Source organism: Anomaloglossus baeobatrachus, chromosome 6 (assembly GCF_048569485.1).
Source record: "Anomaloglossus baeobatrachus isolate aAnoBae1 chromosome 6, aAnoBae1.hap1, whole genome shotgun sequence".
Lineage (NCBI taxonomy): Eukaryota > Metazoa > Chordata > Amphibia > Anura > Aromobatidae > Anomaloglossus > Anomaloglossus baeobatrachus.
The window spans coordinates 481,950,264-481,974,605 of record NC_134358.1 but is presented as its reverse complement, the minus strand read 5'-3'; the positions used below and the strand labels follow the sequence as shown (position 1 = coordinate 481,974,605).

General features: G+C 44.5%; 1 protein-coding gene and 2 non-coding genes across 5 annotated transcripts in view; 2 read left to right on the top strand and 1 right to left on the bottom strand.

Moving 5' to 3' along the window:
* HDAC9 (histone deacetylase 9) overlaps window positions 1-24,342 on the bottom strand; it is a 980,770-nt gene that overhangs the window by 767,089 nt on the left and 189,339 nt on the right. The gene's annotated exons all lie outside the window — the stretch shown is intronic.
* LOC142244815 (U4atac minor spliceosomal RNA) lies at window positions 17,985-18,111 on the top strand. Its single transcript, XR_012724677.1, has one exon. It is a non-coding gene; the product is annotated as a U4atac minor spliceosomal RNA (small nuclear RNA).
* LOC142244811 (U4atac minor spliceosomal RNA) lies at window positions 20,625-20,751 on the top strand. Its single transcript, XR_012724673.1, has one exon. It is a non-coding gene; the product is annotated as a U4atac minor spliceosomal RNA (small nuclear RNA).

The following is a 24,342-nucleotide window of genomic DNA, read 5'->3' as shown; positions in this document are numbered from 1 at the left end:
CTCCCAGTCTCCCCCAGCATCAGCCTCCCCAAGCATCAGCCTCCACCAGCATCAGCCTCTCTCCTTCCAGCCTCCCCCAGCATCAGCCTCTCTCCTTCCAGCCTCCCTCAGCATCAGCCTCCCATTCCCAGTCTTCCCCAGGATCAGCCTCTCTCGTCCCAGCCTCCTTCCTCCCAGCCTCCCTCAGCATCAGCCTTCCCCTCCCAGTCTCCCCCAGCATCAGCCTCCCCAAGCATCAGCCTCCACCAGCATTAGCCTCTCTCCTTCCAGCCTCCCCCAGCATCAGCCTCCCCATGCATCAGCCTCTCTCCTTCCAGCCTCTCTCCTTCCAGCCTCCCCCAGCATCAGCCTCCCCTTCCCAGCCTTCCCCAGGATCAGCCTCTCTCCTCCCAGCCTCCTTCCTCCCAGCCTCCCTCTCCCAGCCTCCCTCAGCATCAGCCTTCCACTCCCAGCCTCCCCAAGCATCAGCCTCCACCAGCATCAGCCTCCCTCGTCCCAGCCTCCCCCTCCCAGCCTCCCCCACCATCAGCCTCTCTCCTCCCAGCCTTCCCCATGATCAGCCTCTCTGCTCCCAGCCTCCTCCAGCACGCCGTGCTCCTCTGCCGACACTCACACACCCGATCGCATCCACTCACACACACCCGATCGCATCCACTCACACACACCCGATCGCATCCACTCACACACACCCGATCGCATCCACTCACACACACCCGATCGCATCCACTCACACACACCCGATCGCATACACTCACACACACAGACACTGACGATATCGCACATACGCGCTTATACTCACAACATCCGGGGATATCACATGCTTCTGGCCATGTGATCCTCCCGCAGGTCCTGGAAGATCACAACAGCACAGTATCGAGGCCGAGAAGCAAGCGATATCCCAGGATGTTGTGAGTATGTGGATGCGATGTGATGTGTGTGTGTGAGTGAGTGTGATCTGATTTGTGTGTGTGTATGTGTGTGCTGTTATGTGTGTGTGCTGTTATGTGTCTGTATTTTCCGGCGCTGCAGGACCTTGATGTGTGGATGCGATGTGATGTGTGTGTGAGGTGTGTGTGAGAGTGAGTGTGAGCCGGTGTACACTGGTAACTATGATACACATCGGGTAACTAAGGGACCTTAGTTACCCGATGTGTATAATGGTTACCAGCTTTCACGGCCTCCGTGAAGATCCCAGCATCGCAAGGTTATGTGTGGCGCTGCTGGGATCCTGACGGAGCCGGTGTAGAAGCAAGCGATATCCCAGCATGTTGTGATGTGTGAGGTGTGTGTGAGAGTGAGTGTGAGAGTGAGTGTGATCTGATGTGTGTGTGTGTACTCACCTGGGAATCGGGGCTCCGTGTCAGTTGGGCAAGAGCGAGCGTGGATTGCGTGAGGGGGGCGGGGCCTGCAGAGAGCCGGGGCGAGAGGCCAATCCGTGTGGGGGGGCGGGGCCATGGCGAGCCCAGCGGCCAATCAGCTTTGTGTCACCGTAAGGACACAATTTCGGAGCATGACAGACAGACAGATAGACAGACAGACAGACAGACAGACAGACAGAATAAGGCAATTATATATATAGATAAGTTTCTCCAAAAAAATCTCTCCTGGATCTGTCCTAACAGAGGATTACTGAACATGTGAACTTAGCTTTATTTCTCATTTTTTTCTGCCTCTGTTTTTATGATTTTTTTTAGTGGAAAACGTTTGCACATTTTGCAAAATGTTGGTAAAACATACATGAAGTCACTCCAAAAAGGGAGACTGGAGGTGCAACAAATTTAGTGAGTTGTGTTTTTTTTAATACAAGTGTTTTATGAATAAGTCTCAAACATCTGAAAACGCCACACTGACTCGAAAATCAGAAAATTAAATAAACAGCAAAAGACAACTTGAAAGAAGACACAAATCATTTGATACATTTGTCGCACTCACAAATCAAAAAGTGACTCAATCAAAGATATTCACACAAAAACCTGATACAATACAGTGATAAATCGGGCCCTCCATGAGCAGGGAATGTAGGGAGAGTAAAATGTCCAAAATGCTGGGTCCTCAGGGCTACTTGTTTATGTAGATATATTCAAATTACCTACTGAAAAGCATTCTGGGAAGGATTTGCAAGCTGAAATCTTCTCCCCATAACTGAAAAGAGATCTGTCTATGGGGCCCTCCCGGCCATTTAGGGTCAGTGTCCAACCATCCTTGTCTTGGGGTTGAGCTACTGACTAATGAATGTGTAATGAGGTCAGTGCTGCTAACTAGAGATGAGCGAACCGGTCCCGGTTCGGCTCGAGGCGGTTCGCCGAACGGGGGGTCTGGCTCGAGTTCGGCTCGTCGAACGTTCGACGAACCGAACTCGAGCCCATAGGAAACAATGGCAGGCAATCACAAACACAGTAAAACACCTAGAAAACACCCTGAAAGGTGTCCAAAAGGTGACAAACAACTCACAACATAACACAAACACATGGGAAAGTGACAAGGACATATACTCATGTGAAAACAAAACAGCTGGACAAGGAAAAAGAGGGAGACACACAGATATATGAGTATATGCAAAGAAACATCGATTCCATTATTGTGCAACTTGAGCCCTGCTCATTTTAGGCTTCCAATCTGGATAAATTGCCTGAGCTCGCCACGTACGCCTTGAGGATCTTGTCGTGTCCTGCAGCCAGCGTTCTCTCGGAACCTGTCTTCAGTGCTGCTGGGGGTCTGCTGGCAGATAAGCACACGTGTCTGTCCACTGACAATGTGGACCTGGCTCTCAGAGGACTTTTCTTCCCCTGGGTCAGCCAGGGGAGGCGAAAGGCACGCGTATTTTTGAGAGTGCTTCATGCAAAGCATCTTTTTCTTTGTCAAAAGGGGGGCTCAACCGATGCCAGTCAAGTGGGGTGTGTGTGGCCCAGTTAGTGGCAACGAGGGAGACTGTGGTTGGAGTCCCCTCGCTGTGTCTCTAAAAGAACCAAGATGAACAAGTCATGGCTCTCAGAGGACTTTTCTTCCCCTGGGTCAGCCAGGGGACGGGAAAGGCACGCGTATTTTTGAGAGTGCTTCATGCAAAGCATCTTTTTCTTTTTCAAAAGGGGGCTCAACCGATGCCAGTCAAGTGGGGTGTGTGTGGCCCAGTTAGTGGCAACGAGGGAGACTGTGGTTGGAGTCCCCTCGCTGTGTCTCTAAAAGAACCAAGATGAACAAGTCATGGCTCTCAGAGGACTTTTCTTCCCCTGGGTCAGCCAGGGGACGGGAAAGGCACGCGTATTTTTGAGAGTGCTTCATGCAAAGCATCTTTTTCTTTTTCAAAAGGGGGCTCAACCGATGCCAGTCAAGTGGGGTGTGTGTGGCCCAGTTAGTGGCAACGAGGGAGACTGTGGTTGGAGTCCCCTCGCTGTGTCTCTAAAAGAACCAAGATGAACAAGTCATGGCTCTCAGAGGACTTTTCTTCCCCTGGGTCAGCCAGGGGACGGGAAAGGCACGCGTATTTTTGAGAGTGCTTCATGCAAAGCATCTTTTTCTTTGTCAAAAGGGGGGGTCAACCGATGCCAGTCAAGTGGGGTGTGTGTGGCCCAGTTAGTGGCAACGAGGGAGACTGTGGTTGGAGTCCCCTCGCTGTGTCTCTAAAAGAACCAAGATGAACAAGTCATGGCTCTCAGAGGACTTTTCTTCCCCTGGGTCAGCCAGGGGACGGGAAAGGCACGCGTATTTTTGAGAGTGCTTCATGCAAAGCATCTTTTTCTTTTTCAAAAGGGGGCTCAACCGATGCCAGTCAAGTGGGGTGTGTGTGGCCCAGTTAGTGGCAACGAGGGAGACTGTGGTTGGAGTCCCCTCGCTGTGTCTCTAAAAGAACCAAGATGAACAAGTCATGGCTCTCAGAGGACTTTTCTTCCCCTGGGTCAGCCAGGGGACGGGAAAGGCACGCGTATTTTTGAGAGTGCTTCATGCAAAGCATCTTTTTCTTTGTCAAAAGGGGGGGTCAACCGATGCCAGTCAAGTGGGGTGTGTGTGGCCCAGTTAGTGGCAACGAGGGAGACTGTGGTTGGAGTCCCCTCGCTGTGTCTCTAAAAGAACCAAGATGAACAAGTCATGGCTCTCAGAGGACTTTTCTTCCCCTGGGTCAGCCAGGGGACGGGAAAGGCACGCGTATTTTTGAGAGTGCTTCATGCAAAGCATCTTTTTCTTTTTCAAAAGGGGGCTCAACCGATGCCAGTCAAGTGGGGTGTGTGTGGCCCAGTTAGTGGCAACGAGGGAGACTGTGGTTGGAGTCCCCTCGCTGTGTTTTACATGCTTTTAGAAGGGCATGAAATGGCTTGGAGGTTGACTTTCATCATATGCAAACTGTTGGCTACCAAAATGCTGCCTTTCCAACAACTGTGGTTATAGGCAATGAGGAACATACTGATGAAGATGAGACGCAGATACCCAATTGGGATGACAACTTAAATATTCGGTCAGGGCAAGAAGAAACTCGGTCTGAGGGGTAGGGGAGTGCAAACACAACAATTGATGATTAAGTTCTAGATCACACCTACTGTCAACCCACAGTCAGACACTCGAGGAGGTCAACAGAAGCGGTGGAGGAGGATGCAACCGACGTCGAAGTAACCTGGCGCCTTCCTGGACACAGTCGGAGCACTGGTAGCACGTCTACAACTGCATCCTCAGCCACCACTCTGCCTCTGAGCATTATTCGGGGTGGATCAACAGGTCGCATGGCCTCTAAGCCTTGCCTAGCCAGGTCCTTTTTTGACATAGAAAAAGATCGCCCAAATTATGTGATCTGTAAAATTTGTCATGGTTCTCTTAGTAGAGGTCAAAACCTCAGCAGTTTGACAACTTCTTCCATGAATCGTCACATGAATAAATATCATATGGCCCGATGGGAAGCTCACCGTGCTGCAATGCGGCCTAGCGGAGCGAACCATCCACCGCCTGCCCCTTCCAGTGCATCCGCGCGCTCGTCATCTTCTAGGACTGTGGGGACAGCTGTCACACCTGTTTTTCCACCCACAACTTCCACCACTGTAACCGCAACAGGCAGTTTGCTTGGTAGGTCGTCAGTTGGTTTGGAAGGGGAAACAAGTGAGTGTGTACAGCTCTCTCAGACATCGATAGCACCAACTTTGGATGAAGGCAACATCATGTCTCCGCCTGCACTTTCCTCACAAAGCTGCATTTTTCCAGGGACACCCGACTCAACACCGTCTACACACAGCAGCCAGATCTCTGTCCCTCAGATGTGGTCAAATAAAAGGCCACTTCCTGCGACCCATGACAAAGCGAAGAGGTTGACTCTATCCCTCTGTAAGCTGTTGACTACAGAAATGCTGCCTTTCCGCCTAGTGGACACACAGGATTTTAGAGACCTTATGTCTGTCGCTGTGCCCCAGTACCAGATGCCTAGTCGCCACTACTTCTCTAAGAAAGGTGTGCCCGCGCTACACCAGCATGTCGCACACAACATCACCGCTTCCTTGAGAAACTCTGTGTGTGAACGGGTGCATTTCACCACCGATACTTGGACCAGTAAGCATGGACAGGGACGTTACATGTCGCTGACTGGCCACTGGGTAACTATGGTGATAGATGGTGAAGGGTCTGCTGCACAAGTCTTGCCGTCCCCACGACTTGTGTGTCAATCCTCTGTCTGTCCAAGTTCCGCCACTGCTTCTGCATCCTCCACCTCATCTGGGTCCTCCACCTCCGCCCCAAGCCTGCCTGGTCAGGCCACCAGCGTTCTCACTGCGCAGAAGGAATCACGCACCCCTCATTACTATGCTGGTAGCAGAGCGCAACGGCATCAGGCGGTCTTTAGCTTGACATGTCTTTGAAATAGGAGTCACACAGCGACTGAGTTGTGGGCAGCTCTGGAGACTGATTTTGATAAATGGTTGTCTCCACTCAACCTGCAGCCTGGTAAGGCCGTGTGCGACAATGCTGCAAACCTGGGTGCGGCCCTTCGCCTGGGCAAGGTGACACACGTGCCTTGTATGGCTCACGTGTTTAACCTTGTTGTCCAGCAATTTTTAACACACTATCCCGGCCTAGATGGCCTTCTGACCAGGGCACGGAAACTGTCTGCAGTGCTCACTTCCGCCGTTCAACCGCCGCACCTGAGCGACTTGCATCGCTCCAGAAGTCTTTCGGCCTGCCGGTTCATCGCCTGAAATGCGATGTGGCGACACGCTGGAATTCAACTCTCCACATGTTACAGCGACTGTGGCAGCACCGGCGAGCCCTGGTGCAATACGTCATGATGTATAGCCTGGGCCAACGAGATGCAGAAGTGGGGCAGATCACCCTGATGGAGTGATCTCAGATCAAGGACCTATGCACCCTTCTGCACAGTTTCGACATGGCGACGAATATGTTTAGCGCTGACAATGCCATTATCAGCATGACGATTACAGTCATTTACATGCTGGAGCACACGCTAAACACTATTCGTAGTCAGGGGGTGGGACAACAGGAAGGGGAGGAACTACAGGAGGATTCATATGCGCAAGACACAACAACATCACCAAGGTCCAGACGTTCATCATCACCAACGCGGCAGGCATGGGACCATGGGGGACAGGGATCAACAAGGGCGCATGGTAGCAGGTGAGATGTTGAGGAAGGTGCAGGAGGACATGAAGATATGGAGGACGAACTGTCCATGGACATGGAAGACTCAGCAGATGAGGGGGACCTTGGTCAAATTTCAGTTGAAAGAGGTTGGGGGGAGATGACAGAGGAAGAAAGAACGGTTAGCACCTCTATGCCACAAACACAGCGTGGACTTGGTGCGCATGGCTGCGCAAGACACATGAGTGCCTTCTTGTTGCACTACCTCCAACATGACCCTCGTATTGTCAAAATTAGAAGTGATGATGACTACTGGCTTGCCACACTATTAGATCCCCGGGACAAGTCCAAATTTTGTGACATAATTCCACCCATAGAAAGGGACGCACGTATGCAGGAGTATCAGCAGAAGCTGTTACTCGATCTTAGCTCGGCTTTTCCACCAAACAACCGTGCAGGTGAAGGGAGTGATTCTCCCAGTTGTAACTTGACAAACATGGGACGGCCTCGTCATCTTCAACAGTCTACCCGTACCAGTAGGACCGTATCTGGTGCTGGTAACAGCAATTTTATGGAATCTTTTCATAATTTTTTTAGACCCTCCTTTGCAAGGCCACCAGAGACAACAAGTCTGACACATAGTCAACGGATGGAGAGGATGATACAGGAGTATCTCCAAATGAACATCGATGCAATGACTTTGCAAATGGAGCCTTGCTCCTTTTGTGCTTCAAATCTAGAAAAATGTCAAGAGCTCTCCAGTTACGCCTCGAAGATTTTGTCGTGTCCAGCTGCCAGCGTTGTCTCTGAACGTGTCTTCAGTGCTGCTGGGTGTGTGCTGACAGATAAGCGCACGCGTCTGTCCAGTGACAATGTGGACAGACTGACGTTCATCAAAATGAACAAGTCATGGATCCAGAAGGAATTTACTACCCCTGTGTCATCCTGGGGAGAGTAAATGCTTGTGGATTTGGAATGTGCTTGATGCAAATCAAAACATCCTGTTTGCAACTAGGGCACAAGTGCTGCCACTGATAAGGTGTCTGTGTGGGGCCCAATTTTTGGAAAAAAAGGGAGACTCCGCTTGGAGTAACCCTTGCTTGCTGTGTTTTTTAAAAATGATACAAGATGAACAGATCTGAAGGCAAGATGAAGCCAACATCATGTCTCCGCCTGCACTTTTCTCACAAACCTGCATTTTTCCAGGGACACCCTACTCAACACCGTCTACAGACAGCAGCCAGATCTCTGTCCCTCAGATGTGGTCAAATAAAAGGCCACTTACTGCGACCCATGACAAAGCTAAGTGGTTGACTCTATCCCTCTGTAAGCTGTTGGCTACCGAAATGCTGCCTTTACGCGTAGTGGACACACAGGATTTTACAGACCTTATGTCTGTCGCTGTGCCCCAGTACCAGATGCCCAATCACCACTGCTTCTCCAAGAAAAGCATGCCCGCGCTACACCGGCATGTCGCACACAACATCACCACTTCCTTGAGAAAATCTGTGTGCGACAGGGTGCATTTCAACACAGATACTTGGACCAGTAAGCATAGACAGGGTCATTACATGTCACTGACTGGGCACTGGCAAACTATGGTGAGAGATGGAGAAGGGTCTGCTGTACAAGTCTTGCCGTCCCCACGAGTTGTTTCAATCCTTGTTCTGTATGTAGAAGTTAATACACTGCTTCTGCCTCTTCAACCTCGTGTGGGTCCTCTACCTTTGCGCAAACCCTGTGTGGTCAGGCCACCCTTCCTTGCAACTGCGCACAAGGACTACCACACACCTCCTTACTATGCTGGCAGCAGAGCTCAATGCCATCAGGCGGTCAAAGTTTTACTTTGAAATGTATGGGAAATGTGAGTCACACCGCTATTACAGAGAATAGTAGTCAGGCAGGGTCAAAACATTAATTGAGGAACAGGAACAGAATGGGACGGCCAGGACTTAATCAGAAAACAAGCAGAGGTGAAATGCGTATCGGCCAACAAGGTACATAAACAGCAAGCAGGAAAAGTAGTCAGGTAACAAGCACACAAAATCATAAAACTGAACTGGGGGTAAAATTAACCAGAGGTTCATAGCTATGTCTGGCAGTGGTCTGCAGACAGGATGGGCATAAAAAAGGGTGTGGTGTCTTCCCATTGGTTGTAGCTGAATGATGGTATTTCATCTGTGAGATACCCACCAGCTACATTCAGCCAGAGATTCTGCATCTGTCAAGGTAATGCAGCCCAGTGGGTGAGCATAACCTGCGTCCACCTGCGCCGCTGGCATCGACTACTCTCCCATCATCAGCACTATTCATGAAAGGAACACGTTGTCACCTGGCGACCGGAGTACAAATTGACGGAGCGGACTCCGTTGGTGACTTAACAGCCGTGTGCGGCAATGATGCAAACCTGGCTGCGGGCCATCCTCAGGGCAATGTGACACACGTGCCTTTTATGGCTCACGTGTTGATCCGAATTCTCCAGCAATTTTTAAAACACCATCACGGCCTACATGGCCTTGTGCAGCGGGCACGCTCGCTATGTGCTCACTTCCATCGTGCGCACACAGCAGCTCAACAACTTTCATCACTCCGGAAGTCTTAGGGTCTGGCAGTTAAACGCCGGAAATGCGATGTTCCGACACGCAGGAATTGGAATCTGCACATGTTGCAGCGTGTGTGGCAGCACCGCAGAGCCCTGCTGAAATACGGTAAGACATATAGCCTGGGATAAGTTGATCCAGAGGTGGTGCAGATCACGCTGCTGGAGTGGTGTCAGATCAAGGACCTATGCACCCTGCTACACAGTTTTGAAATGTCGACGAAGATGTTTAGCACTGGCAATGTCATTCTCAGCGTGACAATTCTGGTCATCTACATGATGGAGCACACTGTAATTATTATTCGGAGTCAGGTGTTGGGACAAGAGGAAGGGGAGGAAGTACAGGAGGAGTCATATGCGGAAGGGATAACAAGATCTACGAGGTCCAGATGGTCAGCGGCACCTATGCGGCAGTCATGGTGAGGGAGAGGGATTAACAAGGGCGCATAGTATCAGCAAAAAGTGTTGATGAAAGTGCAGGAGCCCATGAAGAAATGGAGGACGAACTGGCGATGGGCATGGAAGACTCAGCAGATGAGTGAGAGCTTGCTCACATTTCGGTTGTGCGAGGTTGTGGGTAGAGGGCAGAGGAAGGATGCACGATTCTCACCTCTCTGCCACCAACACACCAAGGACTTGGTCCTCCTGGATGCACAAGACACATGAGCGCCTTCTTGCTGCACTACCTACATGACCCTCGGATTGTATGAATTTGAAGTAATCCTGAATACTGGGTTGCCACACTGTTAGATCCCCGGTACAAGACAAAATTTGGCGAACTAATTCCTGCCATAGAAATAGACGCACGTATACAGGAGTATCTGCAGAATGTGGTACGCAATCTTAGATCTACTTTTCCACTAAACACCAGTGCTGCACAGAGTGAATCTCAACACTTTGTCATGGATAGGAGGAAATGGTCTTTTACTTGTCCACATCGGAGGGACCGAGGGATGGCTGCTGTGCTGAGATGGCGTTGAGTACGGTGTCCCTGCACAGTTGCACTTTTGGTCATATCCCAAAATGAGTTGAAAAAGGACAGATGCTGTTGGAAAGGGGAACAGGTGTGTTGGAAAGGGGAAAAAAATTTTGGTCCGTGGATTTGGTGGTTAAACAACTGTAACATTTGCTGAAGAAACAACATCTGTTACAGTGGGACTGGCAGATTTGGATAAAGTGGTATATAATCTGTGACCGCTATATAACAAAAATTAATAAGAAAAGAAAGAGAAAGGTATATATCACCTTCAGCAGTCAGTGTCCACCGTGCTCCCAGTTGGAAAAGGAGAGGTTGGCAACTTGAAGGTTTGGTGGAGGATACAGAGCTGTGTGGCTATGAAACTAATAGTAGCCTGAACCGAGTTAGACGCCATTCGGATCTGGAGACTGTGAGCCCTGTTAGCGTCACAGGGTCCACATGCCCACCCAGCCCAGGAACTCCCTGTTAACAACACAGGGGCCATTGAGTACGCTGACCGTGTGCGTAGGGGCCACACCTGTGGACAGCAGGCGCATCAGCAGCAGCAGGCCTGTTAATGCCACTGGGCTGCACAAGCAGGACTGTTAGGACAGGAGCTGGTCTTAACCGTTCTGCGTTACCAACTGTGGTGGTGGCCTGCATCCACCACCCTATCCCTGCCTACCTCTGGCCTAAAGCCGCAATGGGTTCAACACATGGAGGTGTGCTCTTTCGGAGCATAATAGAAGACTGCGCACCTCCTTGTTGGCTCCAGCCCCTTTTATAACCTGGGTCCGCCCCAAACCAGGGTGAACCACAATGCACCTCCTGGAGACAAAAGCAGAGTGACACGTCATGAGTGGCATAACTAGCGTCCTATTTGGAAACGCAACTTCAATGATGACCTCATGGCTGCCATGACCCAAACACCTCACCAGTCATCGTCTGACCATCAATAATGCGGTGACAAGTCATAGGTGTGGGCCTCTGCAAGCCATTTGGGAGGACACCTGATGCCCTGTGGTCTATATGGGACCCCCACATCAGGGCCAGGGCCAAAGAGTTCATTACCGGACCTAGTCTCTGATGCAGGAAGTGCCTGAGCATGCTCAGTAGCATGAAATACAGTCTCTGAAAAAAGACTATCAGCTTTAGCATGGTGTCTAGGCACAAAACAGGACTTAGACCCGGCACAGAATGCAAGCACCTGTGCAAAGAGGCTTTTCACACTTAGTGTGGGAGCATGCGCTGTATCCCGAAATGAAGACTTAGCGTCAGGAATGGCACAGTCAGGCTGAGCATACTCACTAGGCGAAACACTGTAATTATGCTGCAGCTGGGGTACATCGGCACACGCATGCGCACTAGCTGCCTCTCCACACTTAGACGTGGAGGGGAAATTTGTCTTGGAGATGCTGTCTATGAACAGAAGGAAAAGCTAAAGGAAGCCTGACTTTCTATCCCTCCGAATTATGAAATGCAGCAATGAATTCCATGAGTTTGCTATAACATTAGCGTAGCTAAATGTGCATGAGGGTGTGATGTAGAGGTGCTAGAAATAGCTTGTCACCAGTGGGGCACTAATGGAATACAACAGCCAGTTCTATGATGCCACAAAATGGCAGTATTTTGTGCTATCATTATAGCTTATTAAAAACAGAGCACGAGGTTGTCATGCAGAGGTGCTGCACATAGATTTGCAGTAGTGTGAATAGACAAAAGTACAATAGCCACGTTTAGGATACAACTAGGTACACTGAGTGTTTGCTACTATAAATGGCTGAGTTTAAAAAAGTTTGAGTGTGCAATGCAGGCAGACGTGCTGCAAATAACGTTCCAATACTGTGAATTGACAAAAGTACAATAGCCACGTTTAGGATACAACTAGGTACACTGAGTGTTTGCTACTATAAATGGCTGAGTTTAAAAAAGTTTGAGTGTGCAATGCAGGCAGACGTGCTGCAAATAACGTTCCAATACTGTGAATTGACAAAAGTACAATAGCCACGTTTAGGATACAACTAGGTACAGTGAGTGTTTGCTAGTATAATGGCTGAGTTTAAAAAAGTTAGAGTGTGCAATGCAGGCAGACGTGCTGCAAATATCGTTCCAATACTGTGAATAGACAAAAGTAAAATAGCCACGTTTAGGATACAACTAGGTACACTGAGTGTTTGCTAGTATAATGGCTGAGTTTAAAAAAGTTAGAGTGTGCAATGCAGGCAGAGGTGCTGCAAATAACGTTCCAATACTGTGAATAGACAAAAGTACAATAGCCACGTTTAGGATACAACTAGGTACACTGAGTGTTTGCTACTATAAATGGCTGAGTTTAAAAAAGTTTGAGTGTGCAATGCAGGCAGACGTGCTGCAAATAACGTTCCAATACTGTGAATTGACAAAAGTACAATAGCCACGTTTAGGATACAACTAGGTACAGTGAGTGTTTGCTAGTATAATGGCTGAGTTTAAAAAAGTTTGAGTGCGCAATGCAGGCAGACGTGCTGCAAATAACGTTCCAATACTGTGAATTGACAAAAGTACAATAGCCACGTTTAGGATACAACTAGGTACAGTGAGTGTTTGCTAGTATAATGGCTGAGTTTAAAAAAGTTTGAGTGTGCAATGCAGGCAGACGTGCTGCAAATAACGTTCCAATACTGTGAATTGACAAAAGTACAATAGCCACGTTTAGGATACAACTAGGTACAGTGAGTGTTTGCTAGTATAATGGCTGAGTTTAAAAAAGTTAGAGTGTGCAATGCAGGCAGACGTGCTGCAAATATCGTTCCAATACTGTGAATAGACAAAAGTAAAATAGCCACGTTTAGGATACAACTAGGTACACTGAGTGTTTGCTAGTATAATGGCTGAGTTTAAAAAAGTTAGAGTGTGCAATGCAGGCAGACGTGCTGCAAATAACGTTCCAATACTGTGAATAGACAAAAGTACAATAGCCACGTTTAGGATACAACTAGGTACACTGAGTGTTTGCTACTATAAATGGCTGAGTTTAAAAAAGTTTGAGTGTGCAATGCAGGCAGACGTGCTGCAAATAACGTTCCAATACTGTGAATTGACAAAAGTACAATAGCCACGTTTAGGATACAACTAGGTACACTGAGTGTTTGCTACTATAAATGGCTGAGTTTAAAAAAGTTTGAGTGTGCAATGCAGGCAGACGTGCTGCAAATAACGTTCCAATACTGTGAATTGACAAAAGTACAATAGCCACGTTTAGGATACAACTAGGTACACTGAGTGTTTGCTAGTATAATGGCTGAGTTTAAAAAAGTTAGAGTGTGCAATGCAGGCAGACGTGCTGCAAATATCGTTCCAATACTGTGAATAGACAAAAGTACAATAGCCACGTTTAGGATACAACTAGGTACACTGAGTGTTTGCTACTATAAATGGCTGAGTTTAAAAAAGTTTGAGTGTGCAATGCAGGCAGACGTGCTGCAAATAACGTTCCAATACTGTGAATTGACAAAAGTACAATAGCCACGTTTAGGATACAACTAGGTACACTGAGTGTTTGCTACTATAAATGGCTGAGTTTAAAAAAGTTAGAGTGTGCAATGCAGGCAGACGTGCTGCAAATATCGTTCCAATACTGTGAATAGACAAAAGTACAATAGCCACGTTTAGGATACAACTAGGTACACTGAGTGTTTGCTAGTATAATGGCTTAGTAACAATGAGTTGTAGTGTGCAATGCAGGCAGACGTGCTCTGCAAATGTCTTTGCACTAGTGGGACTATAGCAAAGTCCAATAGCCACGTTTAGGATGCCACTAGGTACACTGAGTGTTTGCTAGTAAAATTGCTTAGTTTAAAAAAGTTGGAGTGTGCAATGCAGGCAGATGTGCTCTGCTAATATCTTTGCACTAGTGGGACTATAGCAAAGTCCAATAGCCACGTATAGGATGCCACTAGGTACACTGAGTGTTTGCTAGTATAATGGCTTAGTTAAAATGAGTTTGAGTGTGCAATGCAGGCAGACGCGCTATGCAAATGTCTTTGCACTAGTGGGACTATAGCAAAGTCCAATAGCCACGTATAGGATGCCACTAGGTACACTGAGTGTTTGCTAGTATAATGGCTTGGTTTTAATGAGTTGGAGTGTGCAATGCAGGCAGACGCGCTCTGCAAATGTCTTTGCACTAGTGGGACTATAGCAAAGTCCAATAGCCACGTATAGGATGCCACTAGGTACACTGAGTGTTTGCTAGTATAATGGCTTGGTTAGAATGAGTTGTAGTGTGCAATGCAGGCAGATGTGCTCTGCTAATGTCTTTGCACTAGTGGGACTATAGCAAAGTCCAATAGCCACGTATAGGATGCCACTAGGTACACTGAGTGTTTGCTAGTATAATGGCTTAGTTAAAATGAGTTTGAGTGTGCAATGCAGGCAGACGCGCTATGCAAATGTCTTTGCACTAGTGGGACTATAGCAAAGTCCAATAGCCACGTATAGGATGCCACTAGGTACACTGAGTGTTTGCTAGTATAATGGCTTGGTTAGAATGAGTTGTAGTGTGCAATGCAGGCAGATGTGCTCTGCTAATGTCTTTGCACTAGTGGGACTATAGCAAAGTCCAATAGCCACGTATAGGATGCCACTAGGTACACTGAGTGTTTGCTAGTATAATGGCTTAGTTAAAATGAGTTTGAGTGTGCAATGCCGGCAGACGCGCTATGCAAATGTCTTTGCACTAGTGGGACTATAGCAAAGTCCAATAGCCACGTATAGGATGCCACTAGGTACACTGAGTGTTTGCTAGTATAATGGCTTGGTTTTAATGAGTTGGAGTGTGCAATGCAGGCAGACGCGCTCTGCAAATGTCTTTGCACTAGTGGGACTATAGCAAAGTCCAATAGCCACGTATAGGATGCCACTAGGTACACTGAGTGTTTGCTAGTATAATGGCTTGGTTAGAATGAGTTGTAGTGTGCAATGCAGGCAGACGCGCTCTGCAAATGTCTTTGCACTAGTGGGACTATAGCAAAGTCCAATAGCCACGTATAGGATGCCACTAGGTACACTGAGTGTTTGCTAGTATAATGGCTTGGTTAGAATGAGTTGTAGTGTGCAATGCAGGCAGACGCGCTCTGCAAATGTCTTTGCACTAGTGGGACTATAGCAAAGTCCAATAGCCACGTATAGGATGCCACTAGGTACACTGAGTGTTTGCTAGTATAATGGCTTAGTTATCAGTTGGAGTGTGCAGAGGACAAGAGGGTACAGTGGCAGGATTGTGGTGCTCTGGGTAGAGGAATGGAAGCCTGCCTTTCTATTCCCTCCTAATGGTGAAATGCAGGTAGGAAATCCCTGACCTGGGCTACACAGACGCTGTTGCTGTTTGCAGGACCTGTCACCTATGGCTCTCTGACCCTGCCGGTTGGAGCCCTTAAAAGGACTGCTATAAAGTGCTCTCCCTAAGCTGTCTAACGCTGTGTATGCAGCGCATACAGCTGTATCGGCTATAGGACTCAGGAAGACGGAGCTGCGACAGTGATGTCTGACACCAAAGACGCAGAAGGCAGATAATGGCGTCCGTGAAGAAAATGTCCGGTTTTATAATGCAGGGACATGTGACATGCAGATCCTATCACACATGCCGTTGCTTCTCTGGCTCAAAGTCCACTTAGCTGTGTGTGTGTCTGGGATTGGCTGACATGCTGGCCCGCCCCACAAGACGCGCGCGCTTAGGGAAGGAAGACAAGGAAAAAAAAAAAAATGGCGATCGCCATTATAGAAACAGCAGTGATCTGAAGGCGCTGTTCACGCACACTATACACTGAAATGTGATAATAGTTTGATTCACAGAGTGACTTACACTATTACAGCAGAAACCAAGCTATGATTTAGCTGTTTTTTGGCTGCTAGAACCGTTCTCGAACGTTTCTAGAACTACCGAGCTTTTGCAAAAAGCTCGAGTTCTAGTTCGATCTAGAACATGCCCCAAAATCACTCGAGCCGCGAACTGGAGAACCACGAACCACGAACCGCGCTCAACTCTACTGCTAACACCACAAACAACACAGAAGCATCCCTGGGGTGAAAGCTCCAGAGAGGTGCAATTTTTGGACTCTTATTTCTTAGTAACAAAGTTAGATTTATTTGTTTAGATTTAGATTAAAAAAGTTGGGTTAATTCACAAACAAAAATCAGATTATCTCGTAATCTTTTTGCTATATACTTCAGTGTATCTCTTACAAGTATTGTATTATTGCAAATGTTACTATGCAAGAAACATTTATTTATTCACACGTCAGTATTTATAAAGCAAGATCAAATCAGAAGTGGATCCTACAAAGAGTTAAACTACAGGCTCCGAATCATCATTTGTACTTTATCCAGTATACTCTATGGGGTTGCTCACATGTGTTTTATAATTTATTGTAATGGTATCATGGATGATAGTCATCCATACAAGTCTAATATGTCTGTGAAAATCACATCACACGGCATCAGAGTGCAGTTTGTGTGCTGTCCAATATTAACATTGTAAGAGTACACTCACATGAGCATATGAATCGGACGAGTACAATGTGAGAAAATCTTGCATTGCACTCGGACCAATCTTATTCAATGAGGGAGAGCAGATAGTTAGCTTTTTTTTCATCCAGATTCTGGAGGAGAGAAAAGTTGCAGCATGCTGCGATTGTCAGTGAGAGTTGTGTCACTCGCACCCTTACAAGTCTATGGGTGTGAGTGAAACATGGGACTGCACTCGGATGACATCCGAGTGCAGTGTGATAATCACATCAGCTGACAATGGAGGAAATAGCAGCTGTGATCCTATCACAGGATCGGATCACAGTTCCATGACACTCAGCTCATGTTGGCAGCAAAGCGGGAGCTGAAGATCATTAGCATATCACTTTTTATGCACTCATATCGGATGCCATACAATCTTGTGAATCCAGCCTAAGGCTGAGTCCAGATGTCCAGTAATCATGCGTTAAAACTGATTTGTTTTGGGAAAAAATATTTTTGCAGGATCTGTTTTTTTGCATCAGAGTGTGTGAAAATGGATTTGTTAACTAATTGCTATTTAGCCATCCATTTTTCTTTTATTTGTAACGGATCCATTTTTTCTTACTAGTTCAGCTTCAAATGAAAGATAAATTACAATCAGTTAATTAATAGGTTTTCCATAAACTTTCATGTTAAAAAAACGGATCCTGCAGAAATCTATTTTTTCAAAACTGACAAAAAAGTTATGTTTGAATAAGTTTTTACCAACAGATCGCTGCTGGATGACTACTGCACATGTGAACTTAGCTTTATTTCTTTTTTTTTCTGCCTCTGTTTTTGTGACTTTTTAGTGGAAAAAAAGTTGCACATTTTGCAAAACATCTAAAAATAATAATAATTTTTGTAAAATATTCATAAAATCACTCCATAAGGGGAGACTGGAGTGGAGTTGCGAAAAATTTAGTGAGTTTATTTTTTAATAAAAGTTGTATTTCATGAATAAATCTATGACATCTGGAAAAACCGCATTGACCCGAAAATCAGAAAATTAAATAACCAGCAAAAGACGACTTGCAAAAAGACACAAATCATTTGATGCATTCGTCGCTCTCACAAATCAAAAAGTGACTCAATCAGAGGTATTCACACAAAAAACTGATACAATACAGTGATAAATCGGACAAACCGTGATCAGGGAATGTAGGGAGAGTAAAATGTCCAAAATGCTGGGTCCTCAAGGCGCCTTGAATATGTAGATATATGCAAATTACCTACTGAAAAACATTCTGGGAAGGATTTGCAAGCTGAAATCTTCTCACCGTAACTGAAAAGAGACCTGTGTATGGGGCCCTCCCGGCCATTCAGGGTCAGTGTCCAACTGTCCTTGTTTTGGGGTTGAGCTACTGATCAATGAATGTGTAATGAGGTCAGTACTGCTGATACTGCAAACAACACTAAAGCATCCCTGGGGTGAAAGCTCCAGAGAGGTGCAATTTTTGAATCCCTTTTTTCTGATATTGAAGTTAGATTTGTAAGATTAAACATCTGGTCTTATTTATATTGTGATAATCTGATTACTGATGGATTCAAAATACTGAATATCTGCTAATCTTTCTGCTGTATACTACAGTGTAAAGCTTACCAGTATTGTATTCTTGCCAACATTACTATGTCAGTAACATTTACTTATTCACACTTCAGTATTTGTAAACCAAATTCAAGATTGGATCCTACAAAGAGGAGAATTATACGGCCAGATTCATCATTTTCACTTTTTTTTATGTAACTTTTCTTTCTGTGCGTCACAAACACCGTGACCCCGACGATATATCGTTAGCGATGTCGTAGCGTGTAAAGCACCCTTAAAACTAAGTTCACATGTCCAGTGATCATGAATTAAAACTGATCCGTTTTGAGAAAAAATATTTTTGCAGGTGTTGCAGGGCTAGCGCCAATGTTAATTATTATCACTAATAAGCTGCACAATACTCTAATAACACAAAATCCACAACAATCTAATGAATAATTCCCACCCACACTACACACTCACGATTGTCCACCCAATAAACCTGTCACTCGCTGTCCCTATGAAGATAAAGGGTTAATACAGCAATGCAATCAGAAGGGAAGCAAAGCAAAAGTTAATGATACTTCGCAAACTCCAGGACGGGCTAATGTAGGAGGACACTGCAGACTTTGGGTTGATGAGCTGTTCCTGATGATAGGACACTGCAATTGGGCTGGGGAGCAGTTCAGTGGTACACAGGTGTGGGACAATGGGGGGATATTTATATTTGTGTGACAGATCTGACATATCGGTCTCGTTTGTCCATACTTTGCCATGTCTGGGGCCCCTGATCTTTAAATCACTAAAGGTACTGTCACACATAACGAGATGGCTAGCGAGATCGCTGCTGAGTCACGGTTTTGGTGATGCAACAGCGATCCCGTTAGCGATCTCGTTATGTGTGACACTTACCAGCGATCAGGCCCCTGCTGTGAGATCGCTAGTCGTTGCAAAATGGTCCAGGTCATTTTCTTCAAAGGCGATGTCATGCTGGGCAGGACGCATTGCTGTGTTTGACGCTGTGTGACAGGGTCACAGTGACTGCTGAGAGCGTTATACAGGTCGCTACTGCGACCTGTATTGTTCCTGCATCGCTGGTAAGATCTAACTGTGTGACATCTCACCAGCGACCTCCCAGCGACTTACCTGCGATCCCTATTAGGTCGCATCGTTTTCGGGATCGCTGGTAAGTCGTTGTGTGTGACTGGGCCTTTAGTCAGGATACCTGCAGGTACTGCCTATTGTCCACTATTTTTCCTTTTGTGGGACATATCTGATCGATAAGTTGGCCATTTGTTTGCTATGCCCTGGTTATCTATAGTGGCAAACAAAGGGGACTTGCATTATAATGAAGGATCCAGGTGTGTGCACAAAGGCAGACTTGTAATGTTTGGGGAATGTATTGTGCGATGGATTCAACAGACATGTGGGAAACCCACTGAGCCTATAAACACGGACAGATTTCATCTATCAATGTTATATATATGCATAAACAATGACATTTTGGGACACTTCCCGCTATAGCGGGATCTGAGGGTTTTTTTGCATCAAAATGTGCGAAAATGAATACATTTTAACTGATTCCTATTTAGTCATCCAATTTTCTTTTGCTTGTAGGGAATCATTTTATTTCTTACTTGATCAGTTTCAAATGGAAGCTATATAGCAATCAGTTAACGGATCCTGCAGAACAGCACATGTCCTAGAGCGGTGATGGAGTAGAGCTACCTAAGAGTTCGTTTAGACCAGCGGTTCCCAAACTCCTATCTTCACGGCCCCCAACAGGTCATGTTTTCAGGATTTCCATAGTATTGCACAGGTGAGTGATGCCTTGATGAAAACAGATCTTACAGAAATATTTTTTTCAAAACGGACAAAAAAACTCATGTTTGAACAGCTTTTTCCCAACAAATTGTTGCTGGATCTTTTGTAACGGATGATTACCGGACATGACTCAGCCTCAGTTCACATTTTTTTTTCTGCGTCTGTTTTTGTGATTTTCTAGTGGGAAAAAGTTGCACGTTTCTGAAATATCTGAAAAAAATAATAATAATATTTTTTTTTAAAACATACAAAATAAAAGTTGTATTTCATGAATTCAGTCTCTAACATCTGGGAAAGCTGCATTGATGCAAAAATTAGAAAACTGAATAATGAATGAAAAACAACTTGAGAAAAAGAGGCAAATCAAAAAGTCACTAAATGAGAGGTATTCACACAAAAAAATCTGATACAATACAGTGATGAATCGGGCAATCTGTGATCAGGGAATGTAGCGAGGGGTAAAATGGCCAAAATGCTGGTTCCTCAAAGCCACTTGTTTATGTAGATACATGCAAATTACCTGCTGAAAAACATTCTGGGAAGCATTTGCAACTTGAAATCTTTTCACCGTAACTGAAAAGAGACCTGTGTATGGGGCCCTCCCGGCCATTCCTTGTCATTGTCTAACCGTCCTTGTCTTGGGGTTGAGCTACTGACCAATGAATGTGTAATGAGGTAAGTACTGCTGACACCGCAAGCAACACAGAAGCATCCCTGGGGTGAAAGCTCCAGAGAGGTGCAATTTTTGGACTCAAAAGTAAAGTTTATAGGTACATGTTCTTATTCATACTGCAATAATCTGATTTTTGATGTATTCAAAAAATAGAGTAAGGCTGAGAACGCACTTTGCGTTCACCTACTTGCAGTTCAAAACGCATCTTTTGGGCTTAATTGATTTGTCCAAAGTTGCCTTTTTCTGAACTTTAGCGCTGAAAACGCATGCGTATTTACCGCGTTTTTGATGCGTTTTCAGCGCCTTTAGCGTGCGTTTTGACCGATGCGTTGTGAACATCAAGACACTGCCTAATAAAATTTAAACAGTCAAAAAGAATGAAAAAAGAGAAAAAAAAAGGAAAAAAATCTATGTTAATGGGAAAAATAATGAAAATAGCTATTCATAAAATTATAGCGGTAATCTACATTTTATCGGAAATATAGCAAGAAATGCTTATTTTTCATATATTTAATTGTCGGAATTTGTGTGTGTGTAAAGGGACATAGCAAATCATTATTTTGAAGTCCAAAAACCATGCGTTTTAGTAGTCCAAAACGCATGTTTTCTTCACTGAAAAAGCAGGCAAAACGCAGAAATTTGAAGGAATCTTGGTTTTTGCCATTTCTCATTGACTTCAATGTTAGCAAAACGCACCCAAAATGGCAAAAACAATTGACATGCTGCTTCTTTGAACGCATGGTTTTTGCCACAAAATATGCAAATTAAACGCATCGTTTCAAAACGCTAAGTGCAGTCAAGAAATCATCATTTTCCATTGAATATCGTGGAAAACCAAAACGCATGCGTTTTGGCACAAAAACGCTGCTGCTCAAAACGCTGCAGAAACGCAGGTAAAAACGCAAAGTGCATTTTCAGCCTAATTGTTAATCTTATTGCTGTAGTAAATCTGTTGAGGATATTTCCCCAGTGTTGTGTTCTTGGAAATATCAAACATTTTCAAATTTACGTGTCAATTATTGTAAACCTTAATTAGATATGGACCCTACAAAGAAAAAACTATATTGTCTGATTCATCAATTGCACTTTTTTCTAAGTAACTTTTCTTTTTCTGTATTGTGGCATTTGCTGCCATTTTTTAGGCCAATTCATCAAATTGTTAAACAGGTCATGAATAAGACGAAAAATAAAAGAAGATCTTATTTCTTTCTCACACTATGTTTCTGAATTTTTTTTAGCCCGAAAAGTATCAAAAATATCTGCTCGTAGATCAATACAAGAGGGAGGCTATGGTACATTTCACAAAGTCACAAAATTTGTTGCAAATGTCAAAAATGATGAATTGGGAGAAAATATCTTGAAACTCTAATACGTACCCACAGCAGAAAACGTAAAAAACAAAACAGGCAAGCATATAATACAATAGGCTTCCAAAAAGGCTCAAATGGGAAGATAAATTTTGTGCAAACAAAAACGGTATACAAGGTACACAGGCGCAAATGTAATCAAGACAACAGTGTTTGGAGCCACTCCGGATTTTGGCTTTGATAAAACACACAAAAAACTGGCCTGTGAAAAAGATCTAACTAGGAGAAAGTGAATGTTTAAAGTGAATTTGTCATGTGAAAAAATTCGACAGATTACAGATAAATAGCATTTATCACGTGACAGATTCCCTTTAATCCAATCAAGTGTTCTAGTTGGCCACACAGTCACTATACTCTCCTTCGTTCATGCATACATTATGGTAAGGTCTTACACACAGGTATAAAAAAAAATGTCAGTAAAAGATTTACAAAATGTTTATTGATGGTTGCAAACAGATTATTACCAATGGAGTGACAACTTTTGAAGAAGGACTTCAGGGAGATCACAGATATGGTCTGCATAGCACGCGGGGAAAGCTCCTTCCACATGAACCCTGCCCTGACACAGACTGCTGCAACATAGCCTACACCGAAACGTCCCATGTAATGAAAAGCCCCACTCAGGTATATCTAAGACAAAACTCACTTTTATGGACATATAATATAACAAATCTTTTTTTATAATGGATGGTAGCTGGTCACAGCATGAAATGGTATGATAAATAAACTAGTATGAAGTGTTATGTCACAGCCGGACTCCCGATACAGTCAGCCCATGTTCAAAAACCACCAACAATGTTAAATCGACCACTGCTGTGACTTAATACGATAAGTAAACCGGGATATAAGGATGACAAATGGGAGGAAGGGTGAAATAAAAGCCTCCGAGTCCCACACAGTGAGGAAAGACCGGAAGAGCCAGGAAATGGGCTTATAAGAGGAAGAAGAGGTGGGAGGACAGCAGCATCAATGGCTGCAACACAATGAAAGAAGGGGAAAATACATGGGACACCAGTATTAACCCCTTACAATGGGGCACAGCAGTCAGGGGGCACACAGTCAAATAATGGAGTGTCCATGGCTAATGGTTCACAGAGTACAAAGACAAGCAGGGAACAGGGCTAATATTACTACCAAGAAATAAGGGGAAGTGATTTTCTGTGTGTGTGTATATATATATACCGTATATATATACCGTATATATATAGATATATATATATATATATATATATATATATATATATACATATATATATACCATATATATATACCGTATATATATATGTGCATATATATATATATATATATATACTGTATATATACTATATATACATATATATATATATATATATATATATATATATATATATATATTTATTTTTAATTTATTTATTTATTTTTTAGCTTTCTGAATAGTCTCCTAAAAATGAAGCCCAGTTGGCTTCTTTCCATTGTTCTGCTGCGGAGATGGGATCAAAGTAAACTTTACAATTTGAATAACAATATGTAAAATCTGTGTCAGGAATGAGGCCTCATCATATATTTGTTTGTTAGATTAAATCAACTGAGTTTGAATTCGCTCTAAAGGCATTTTAGTCAAATATGGAAATGGTTCTTTTTTTTTGGGGGGGGGCATGTTTTCCGCAGGTGTCTGCATCAAACTGTTTACTGTATTTTTGTTGTTTTTTATGCACTCGCCATTATTCTACACTCTCAGATTTGATACATCATTTTAATGCATTTTTTAGTGCAGAAATGTTGAGACTTTGCACATTAAAACACATTTGCGATTTTACATGGATTTTTTTGAAGCTCTGAAAACTAACCAAAAAACACAACTTCCCAGCATCTTGAGGTACTTGGGCATGAGTTCATATGGAATCATATCCACTTTGCCTAAACCATTGAACGCTGCAGATTTTCATCACAGAAAAAACTCTGCGGTAAAAACACAGTATTTCTTTTTCAAGTGAACATATCCAAACTTTAGGCTGGAATGACATAGGCAGTTTTTGACAGTTTGGTTTTTCTTTTCAGAAAAAAAAAACAGAAGTAGACCCAGAAAGAATGAAAAGTATGGGTGTGTTCACAAAAGCTTCGCTTATCCATTTTTTTTCTGCTTAATAAACACAGGCTATGGCTAGAAAACAACAGCAGATGTTTTCATTAATTTTAATCAGGTTTTTGACTCTGATTTGTTCTTCTCAATAGGAAAAAACTGCAGTAAAATTGCTGAAAGAATTGCCATGGTGTGTAAAAAAAAAACACGCATCAGAGGTAAAAAGAAAAAACAAGGAAAAAACT